Raw genomic sequence first — 10,379 nt, forward strand, 5'->3', positions numbered from 1 at the left:
GGCCGGCGTACCCTAAAAGAATGGCATAATAGCCCAGTATTCTATACTAGGTGAACCTCAGCAGAATAGAGTAGTTAAAAGAATCAATCGTACCCTAATGGATATGGTGGGCAGTATGATAAGTTTACTCCACCTTACAGTTGAGCCTGTGGATGGAGGCGTTAAAAAAAAACCTCATTCATATTCTCAAAAGAGTACCAAGTAAATCGGTGCCCCAAAACACCGTATGAGTTGTGGACAGAAGTGTACCCTCACTAAACCACTTGCGTATGTGTGGGGGAGCCCTGCTGAGGCTAAAGTATTTAACCCAAACATTAGGGAAGTTAGATCCCAAAACAGTAAGGTGCCATTTCATTGGCAACACAGAAAAGTCAAAAGGTTTTCGTTTTCCACCGTCCAGAGAGACATACAAAGTTTGTGGAAATGAGACACGATGTTTTCCTAGAGAATGAAAAGATGAGGGGGAGCATGGCAGCTCAAGAAATTGTCCTTGAAGTGGAACGGGTGTATGCGTCCACTCCAATGATTCATGAGCCATTTTTCTCACTACCTGCTATAGCTGCACCGACAGTGCTAGATACTATGGTGCCAGCAACCTATTGTTATTTTACCTGTGGCAACAATGAATGAAAATGAGGAACCTGTTCTTTAGGATTCTATAGAACCTATTGCCACACATGAGGGGGAGCAACAACAGCCTCAAACAGGAGATATGCCAAAAGTGGAGGCCCCTAAAAGGTCTCAAAGAGTTAGAAAATCAGCTATTCCTGCTAATTATGAAGTGTACAACACTGAGGAATTTCAAATGGAGGATGATCCCACCTCATTTGAAGAAGCCATGAGAAGTGATCATCATCAAAGTGGCTTGAGGCCATGGAAGATGAAATGAAAACAATGAATGTCAATAAAGTTTGGGATTTGGAAATAATTCCTAAAGGAGTCAAAATAGTAGGCTGTAAATAGGTCTACAGAACAAAACTTGGCTCTCAAAGGAATATAGAGAAATATAAAGCGTGACTTGTGGCAAAAGGCTATATGCAAAGAGAAGGGATTGATTACAATGAGACATTTTCTCCAGTCTCATGTAAAGTTTCCTTCAGAATCATAATGGCATTAGTGGCACATTACGATTGAAAATTACATCAGATGGATGTAAAGACGGCATTTCTCAATGGAGACTTGGAGGAAAATGTTTACATAGCACACACCGAAAGGTTTTGTCATGGAAGGAAAAGAACGAATGGAATGCCGCCTAAAGAAATCTATTTATAGATTAAAGCAAGCTTTTAAGACGGTGGTACTTGAAGTTTGATCAGTCAATAAAGAATTTTGGGTTTTAAAGAGAAGGTAGAGGACAATTATGTCTATGCAAAGTTTAAGAATGGGAAGTTTATCTTCCTTGTCCTGTATGTAGATGATATCTTACTTGCTAGTAGTGATATTAGTCTACTACTGGAAACAAAGAAATTTGATATGAGAGATCTTGGCGAAGCCTCGTTCGTTCTAGGGATCGAGATTCACCAAGATAGAGAAAAAGGGTATAAGGACCGTCACAAAAGGCATACATGGAAAAGATCTTAAAAAATTCAATATGCACAAATATAGTCCATCACCTGCTCCTATAGTCAAGGGCGACAGATATGGGGATTTTAAATGCCCTAGGAACCAATATGAGCTGAATCGATAAAGTGAAAGTGGTTCCATATGCTTCAGTTGTCGGAAGTTTGCAACAGTGCTCAAGTATGAACACGCCCTGACTTGGCATTTGTTACCGGATTTTACTTGGCAGATTCTAGAGGAATTCTAGAATAGAACACTGAAATTGATAAAGAAATTCTTGCGTTATTTGCAAGGAACGAAAGGCCTCATGATGACATAGAAGATCTAATTCACTCCACATGGTGGGATATTCAGATTCTGATTATGCGAGAGTGAATGCATATCCAGACGTGGATTTTCTATCATCTCGCAAAGGGAAGCTATTTCATGGAAAAGCTCAAAGCAAACTGTCACTACATCGTCCACAATGTATGACGGTTTGTAGCGTGGTTATGAGGCAACGGGCAGGTGAACTAACTAACGAAGTTCATACCCGGTTTGAAGGTGGTTGACGACATCTATAGACCACTAAAGTAATACTGTGATTATAATCTGGCAGTACAGGATGCTCACAACATAAGTCAAGTAGTGCTGCCAAACACATTGACATGGAGTATTAAGTTGTGAAAGATAAAGTCCGGGATCAAGTCATAAATCTTGAGCATATAAGTAAAGAAAGGATGCTCGCGGATCCGCTTACAAAAGGCTTACCACCCAACATGTTCAGAGGACATGGTGTTTCAGAGAACATGTAGCTAGCTTGGGTTTAAGGGAAAGCCTAAAATATTCCTGGACAAAAGAAGGCCCAAAGATAAGTATCTATTTCAGAACAGAGTAGTGAGTTGTAGCTGTTAAGTCTATCGGCAATGACCGTGACGATGAGACATGCTCTATGAGCTAATCTGTAATGGAATGAACAAAAGCAAATGATATGAAAGTGAAGATGGAATGAGATCAATGGGGAGAATGTTGGTTGATCTCCACCAATGGGCCCAACGGCCTATTGGGCCCTATCTTACTCCCTGATCGGGGGAGCCCAACCCTAATTCGGTTGGTGGGCTCTTGTCGCACAGCACACATAAAAGGAAGGTGGGGGTGAGGGCTCGGACCACAAGGTTTGCCGTGAGCTGCCACACCCACCTACAGTAACCCTAACCCGATCTAAAGACCGTGCTGCCAGCGACGGGATGTGCCCGCCACCACCACTGCCGTCGCCTGCAGGGTCACCGCCGGCGCCACTGGACTTCTCTCCACCGCGCTGGACGACTCCTACTACAACGCGGCACCGGCGTCTACGTTGCTGTGCCGCAAGGAGAAACGCAAAGGAGCTTACTCAATCCTACAGTTATAGAGGTACACACACATCGATCCTAACAATTCCATCCCTAAATAGGAATGGAACAGTTCCATTCTACCTCGCTCTCTAACCAAACAGCACCCTAAGATCATGATCCTGCTCCTCTCCCACTATACACTATGGTTCCATACATGGTCGTCTATCTTTTGTTACTCTTTCTTTTCTTCACGTGAGGAGCTAGCCGCCGATGTCTAGATTGTAGAGACAAGGGGTACCCTAGTATCATGCAGCCTGTTCACTTGGTCGTAAACGATCGTAAATTTCTAGTCAGAACAATATTTTTCTCTCACACCAAACCAGCCAGCAGTAATAATCCACGATCGTATACGATCGTTTCAGCCCCAGCCGAACAGGCCGATGGTTGAGCTATTGGAATACGCATGTTGAATTAACAGGCGGCATGCAAGGTGCCCCACAAGATTGAAGTGAATTGAATCTCCCACCAATTATAGCCTGAGTCTAGGTTTTTTCTGTTTCCATTTATTTCTCTGGTCCATAAAATGTAGACATTGTCCCCTCTAAGTGTAGGTACATTGCTATGTGTCACTGTTGAATTAAAAACTTAGTTAACAGGATCTTATCTTAGTCTAGACATGATCATTAACTCAATCTTATGTGGAAATTAGATATTAGTGACTAACCATAGTTTGTAGATGTCATCTGAGTACCTCTATAGATATAGATGAAGTAGATATTAGTCTTCACCATATTGGGGATTGATGCTTCTAGTCTGTGAAGAACTTGATGTAGGTCTTGGAATAACTGAACGAACGTGGACAGACGACCTTCCAGACGTTTCAATGCCTAATAGATCGGTTCGGGTGTTTCTCGGTGTGAAAACATCAAGGAACTCTTGGAAGCATCACCCCCTATTTATATGCGCTGCATGCCTAGGGGCCAACCTTAGAAAGCTTACAATAGACAATGTTTGGTACCTAATAATTATTGACAATTTATATGTTAGCAGAGAGATCACGTTCCAACAATCATCCGTCTTGAAGGTCATCTCATATAATACCACATGAGATTTTTAATAATGTAAAGAAAAGACAGAAAGATCATCGTAAGCAAATATTTGCGACTACGAGACAAGTGTTTCACAAAGTGTTTTTTTTGTCACGTAAAGTGTCCTTACAATAATATGAGAAATTGGCCTGACAATAGTATGATGACTCAAAGCAAATAAAAATGGGACCCACATATCACACGCAGGACCCACAAGGCGGTGACACCTCCTCCTCTAGGTTTCTTCCCCATCCCCTAGGTGTCTGCTAGTAATCCGGCGGACAATCGTCAAGCGAGGCCCTTTCACCGTAGGCCATCGTCGATCCGCCGCCGGAGCACGTCGCTCACGGAAGACCACCGCCTCTGCTCTCTCCTTCAACTTCGGCACCAACCCGCGCGCACCACCGTCGCTGGCGAGCGCACCGACACGGGTCACACGGTGCTCCTCGGCTTGCCCTGCGCCGGCGGATGCCCGGAGCGCCGGTAAGGACACCAGTAGGCAGATTCAGAGATTTAGAAATTGACCAACCAGGGTTTAGAGGCACGGTCATGGGCTGGTCTTTGTGAGCCCACGTGGACGGCGTGCGCAGCTGGTAGGAGGAGGTTCCTACCAACCTCCCTGGACAGCGGCGAAGCCACTGCATATGTGTCGGGGTATGCGACCCCGATAACTTTATACGAATGGAACCCCGCGTATTCCGGCCAGCTACGACCCCATCAAATTAAGTTCATGAATCTGTGCGACCCCGGCAGCAGTTTAGTCTAGATTCGCCGCTGTCGCCGGAGCTCCAACTTCCAAACAGAACGTGGATCTGAATTCTGATGGTGCCAATGATCTTATCCAAGATTTCAGCACGACTGAAAAATTCACTAGTTAACGACTCAACCTAAGGATGCCTCTCGATGACAGCTGGCCGGTAGCCTGCAGCTGCTCATGCTATGCTCCTCGTCATTTTTTGCCCTTTATTAAATCTGAATATGCAACATGCTGCTGTTATTAGCGACGTTCCTGGGACTTTCTTTTTTCCCCTCGCTTTGCTCCTGCCAATATAATTTGGCAGCCATCCTGTCAGCTCAAAAACAAAGGCGATTAGGATTAGGTGAAGTTGCTATTCAAGAACAAGTTGCAGCCTGTGATCTCTGAAAGGAAGAAGAAAAAAAAGAATCAGCAGATCCTTCAGATGATACCACACGATCGGTGCAGACAACCTGTACCTTCTGTGTTCCACAATGACATATTGACATGAGAAGCTCACAAGCAAGCTTCAGAGCTTTAACTAAGAGTAGGAAAAAAATGTATACGAAGACCTCGCGAGTCTTTGATAAAGCATGTAGACTGTCTGAAACTTCTCGAGAAGGTCAAGCCTGTCGTATTCACACGACTCGACCTGCCTGAGTGCCTGCCGCCTCTGCGAGGGGGGACTGGGGGAGTGTAAACACGAAGCTGCCATGTTGGCGCGCTCCAGCGTGCACCGTTGACCTGGGTCGATCATTGGAGTCAACTGATACACAGGCGCTTCTGTTCAGTGATGTTTAATGATAGGCATTATCGTGCGTTTGAATGAACTCTCCTCGGACCCTCACTCGCACGAATCGTAAAGCCACTTCGATGGCGTGTATATACAGGTGCGCGCGCCCTGCTCGGCTGCTCATGGGCACACCGCACACCACAGGCATAGCATCAGCCTTTGCCTCGGATCGTGTCTGCGTCCAAGAGTCTCGTCCTCCTACTCCAGCTGATCGATCTCGGCAACCAATGGCAGCCATCATGGCGCCGCCGCCGCCGGCGCTCAAGTACGAGGCGTGCCACAACCCGCACCAAGGGCTGGTGTCGGAGAGCGCGCTGCGCATCATCGTAGAGACGAAGGCGTGCTTTGTGGCGCTGGCGCTGGCGCTGGCCTACTTCCTAACGGCGTCGCAGCACCGGCTGTGGAGCTCCAGCCACCTCATCAAGGGCTTTCTCTTCGCCGTGACGCAGCCCGTGACGCGGTTCCTGTTCGGCATGTTCACCATGCTGCTCTCCATGCCCTTCCGGAACGACCTCTACCTGCTCTGGGGCATCCTCCTCCTCGCCGGCTACGAGGGCGTCTACACCATCTCCGGCTACGGCGTCTCCGCGCGCCGCTCCGACCTCGCCGTCCACGAGTTCGCGCGCGCCTACAGCATCGTCACGCTCGGCCTCTACGTGCGCTACTACTCGAGCGCCTCCCAGTTCCGGTGCCCGCTCTGGGCGCTCTGGGCGCTGATGGTCGCCAAGTTCCTGGAGCGCATCGTCCGGTTCAAGGTCGCCAACGGCAGGTATGGCGACGCCAGCACCAGCTTCATCGCTGACTACATGAAGCACGAGCACAAGATCGAAAAAAAATCCTCAGAGTCAACGGGTGACCAGGACTTGTGCTTGAAAAATTGCAACTACCTCATCGTCGGCGACTTCGAGGCGAAGGCCGAAAGGGTGGAGAGGCAGTACGAGGCTCAGTACAAGCTGGCGGAGGACACCGTCACCATCGCCAAGGTCTGGGGGTGCGATGGGAAGCTCCTGAAATCGAAGACACACGGCAAAGAGCTGAGAGACGTCTGCCTCTCCTTCGCGCTGTGCAAGCTCCTACGGAGGAAGTTCGCCGGCGTCGCGACGGCCGAGAGCGAGAGGTCGAAGGCGCAGCTGCTGGTCTTCGACGACCTCATCAGCTCCGGCCGGGACCGGACGTTCCGGGTGGTGAGGACGGAGCTGGGCTTCGCGAGGGACTTGCTCTACACCAAGTACCCCATCCTGTTCAGCTCCGGCTTCCCGGTCGTCAGCACGGCGCTGTTCGTGGTGACGGTCGGCGTGTCCGTGTGGATCACCGTGTCGGCGGTCCGGCACTACCGGGTGCCCCACGGGAGCTCGTCCAACCTCGTCCATGGCAAGAACGTGGACCTGCTCATCACCTTCGTCATCGTGGGCATGGTCACCGGGATGGAGATCTGCGAGTTCTTCATCCACCTCTTCTCCGACTGGACTAAGGTACGTACGCACGTGGCGTGACTACATGGGACCAACTTTGTAGCGAAGTTATGTTCTCAGACACTATGGCAGTTAGTTGTTTCAATCACACGTAGTATGGTCCACATACTCACTCACTGAAATCTGACAATACCCAATGCTCCTAGTACGAGTGTACTACGTTTCACAAAGAGAGACAGAGACTTGAAGGATTCCTGACTTAACTGTCCTATACTAGTACAGAGGTATAAAGACAGCCTCAACCAAATCATAATGAGCTCGATCCAATTCAGCCCTTGTTTAGTTTCATCCCAAATTCTCAAAAAATGCTACAATACCTATCACATCGAATGTTTGCGGTCCGTGCATGGAGCATTAAATATAGACGAAAAAAACTAATTGTACAGTTTGGTGGGAAATTGCGAGACGAACGTTTTGAGCCTAATTAGTCCATGATTGAACACTAATTGCCAAATAAAAACGAAAGTGCTACAGTAGCCCCAAATTCCAACTTCCTGGAACTAAACACGCGCTCATTTAAACAATATGAATATTTGTAATACCCAATCATTGTTACTAGATTCATGGTGAGATATATTTTTATAGTATATCTATTTTACGTTGTAAATATTGATACTCTTTTATATAAATTTAATTAACAATAAAGTTAAAATTACTATCTCAGTTCTAAAATAACTACACATCTTATTTTTCAAGAAGCCAAGATTTTAAAGTCCGACCAAATATATAAGCAAAAAATATACTAATATTTATGATATGTATTAAGTAACATTAGATTAATATTGAAATATATTTTCATAATAAACATATTAGGATATGCAAATATTGATAAATCTTGTCAAATTTAAAAAACACTCCTCAGAAAATGAGATGTACAATTATTTTAGGATGTAGGACAGAGGAATTACATCCATTTCGAAGCCCATTTGACACATCTTCTTCAGTAGTTTCACGAGCTGTTTGAAGTTGCTTTGTGTCTTATGAGTATTTTTCTTCAAACAGTTTTACATGTAAAGCTCTTTATAAAATATATGCTCTCACAAGGGATTATTGTGGGATGGAGATGAAAATAGCTTCTTCTCCTAGTTTCTAAGTCGCTCTAGTAGATCCCTGTATGGGATTTGTTAGAGTTGGTTTGTCGTAGCTCCATTGGCAGAGCTCTCCATTGGCAAAGCTGCTGGTAAAGCTGATGTAAAGAAAAAAAATCTGCTCCACTAGTGAAGTTGGGTTGTGGGTCTAAGTTTGATTGGGAGGCTAACCCTTATGCAATTTGTCCTCCAATCATCCTGTCACGGCACACCCTGCTCCCTGTTCTTATCACATCTGGAATAGTGAATTGAGACCCTTCAATAATGATGGCCCCCCTGCTTTGCCTTTCAGGTTATGGTGGTCACCGAATACGTCCGGAAACCGTTGGCTGCGAACTCCCCTTTCCTCAACTCCGTACTGAAGTTCATCTGCTGCGGCAAGATCGCCGAGCCCATCGGCAGCTCTCTCGGACAGTTCGATCTTCTCAAGGCGCCCCAAGAAGGGGAAACGTCTCCCGGAGTGCATCGTGAAGCTGCACCACACGGCGAGGTCCTTCGTCCTGCTCACCGGCGACGAGGACTTCCGCATCAACAAGTGCAAGACTCTCCGGCCGGTCCCCGTGGACATAGAGGATGATGATATGCAGCACCCTCGCGAACAACAAGGGACGGTTTTGGTCAGCGGCCACGAGTCCCTGAAGAGGAGGACCGAGCTGGAAGGCGACGTGCTGCTTGCAAGGCACTGCAAAGCTCAGACGCACCATCGAGAGAATCATGGTTGTGGCACGTCGCGACCAGCACGCTGGAGCTGAAAGACGGCGGCCGGCAGCCGCGCGTTGGAGGATCGAACAAACGCTTGTTGGATTTGGAGGACGGCCGCCGGAGTCGGAAAGGATCAGGATCACGCCGTGTGGACTACAGGCTCGTGGCCACCACGCTGTCCCAGTACTGCTGCCTACCTGGTGTTCTACAAGCCGAAGCTGCTCCCAGTCGCGAAGCAACTCCGTGCGGTACATGTGCAACGTCCTCCTCGACGAAGCGAAAGCGATCGGCGGGAAGGAAGAAGCTGCCAACGCCGGCCGCGGCGGCGAGGAGGCGGCGGCCAACGGGAAGGAGGGACCGACACATGACAGCCAAGAAGAGGTCGGCATATCTTGAGAGGCGGAAGCTCGCCAGAGGTCTGGAGAGCGTGCTGGCGCATGGCGGCGGCGACGGCGACGAAGGCCTGTGGGAGGCGCTGGCCGAGCTGTGGTGCGAGCCTGATCGTGTCGATGGCGCGCCGGCAGCATAGTCGCGCACCAGAAGGAGCTTCGGCAAGGGCGGCGAGTTCATCACGCACCTCTGGGCGCTCCTCTACCACGCGAGCATTGACGACAAGTTCTCGGGCTCGTCCGCCGTCGCCGCCGCCGCTGCCGATGCTCCGCTAGCAGAGACGACAACTACGTCCGGAACTGTCCCTGCTAGCTCCGCGTGACCGCGTGCCAGTTTGTGTGTTGCTGTGTACGAGTTGTTGTTGTTTTTTTTTAACTAAATAAATAATTTAGGAACGTGTACGAGATGTTGCGGCTTTGGGCTCAAAGTTATATGGGCTGGTAGCTGGACATGTGTTTGTTTGTATGCGGTACGCGAGTTGGGCTTCAGCCTGGTCCGTCCTTGTATGCTTAACGCGGATCCCCCGACTTGGTCCTTGCACTCCAGTTCAGCCGGGCCGTAAGAACCGAAGCCATTAGCCGATAGCTTAATAATCCTCAAGGAGACCTTTATATAGCACAATACCAATTATACGTACAATACAACAGTCTCCAGGGTCCAGGGATTTAAGTCGGTGCCAGCACAACGTGGAAACAACGGCGATACGTCCAACTCTTCCTCGTTCCTTTCAATCGAAGCATCTGCCCCTGTTATATATACCAGCTTCATATATCCCACAGCTACACCTCGTAAACATTTTTCATTCCTTTCCATAAAATCATTCTTCGGAGCAACTCGATCGACATGGAAGGTGCCGACCAGGTGAGGCCGTGAAATCCGCCATTGAATTCTGCAGTTGTCTCTCCGAAATTCCATCTGTACTTTTATTACTTTCTACCATATTCGACATGCGATTCTTTTTGGTTTCCAGATATATAAATTCCTTTGAAAGATGTTCTGTGTAGGACTAGCTAGCTCGCAGTTGATCATGAACAGAAACAGACTGATCATTTGGTGCGTATGTATTTTGCTGCTTTGTGGGTGCAGAGTAATCCTTGCGCGATATGCCTCGGCAACATGGGCGCCGGCGGCGCGCAGGCCATTTCACGGCCGAGTGCTCCCACACGTTCCACTTCCACTGCATCTCTGCGAGCGTCGCGCACGGGAACCTCGTCTGCCCGCTCTGCAACGCGCGGTG

The 10,379-nt window shown here is 48.2% G+C and overlaps 1 pseudogene; it reads left to right on the forward strand.

The window, feature by feature from the left end:
* The first annotated feature begins 5,586 nt into the window (after positions 1-5,586).
* On the forward strand, positions 5,587-9,549 carry LOC136540678 (uncharacterized; annotated as a pseudogene).
* Positions 9,550-10,379: the final 830 nt, after the last annotated feature.

Source organism: Miscanthus floridulus, chromosome 2 (genome assembly GCF_019320115.1).
Source record: "Miscanthus floridulus cultivar M001 chromosome 2, ASM1932011v1, whole genome shotgun sequence".
Taxonomy (NCBI): domain Eukaryota; kingdom Viridiplantae; phylum Streptophyta; class Magnoliopsida; order Poales; family Poaceae; genus Miscanthus; species Miscanthus floridulus.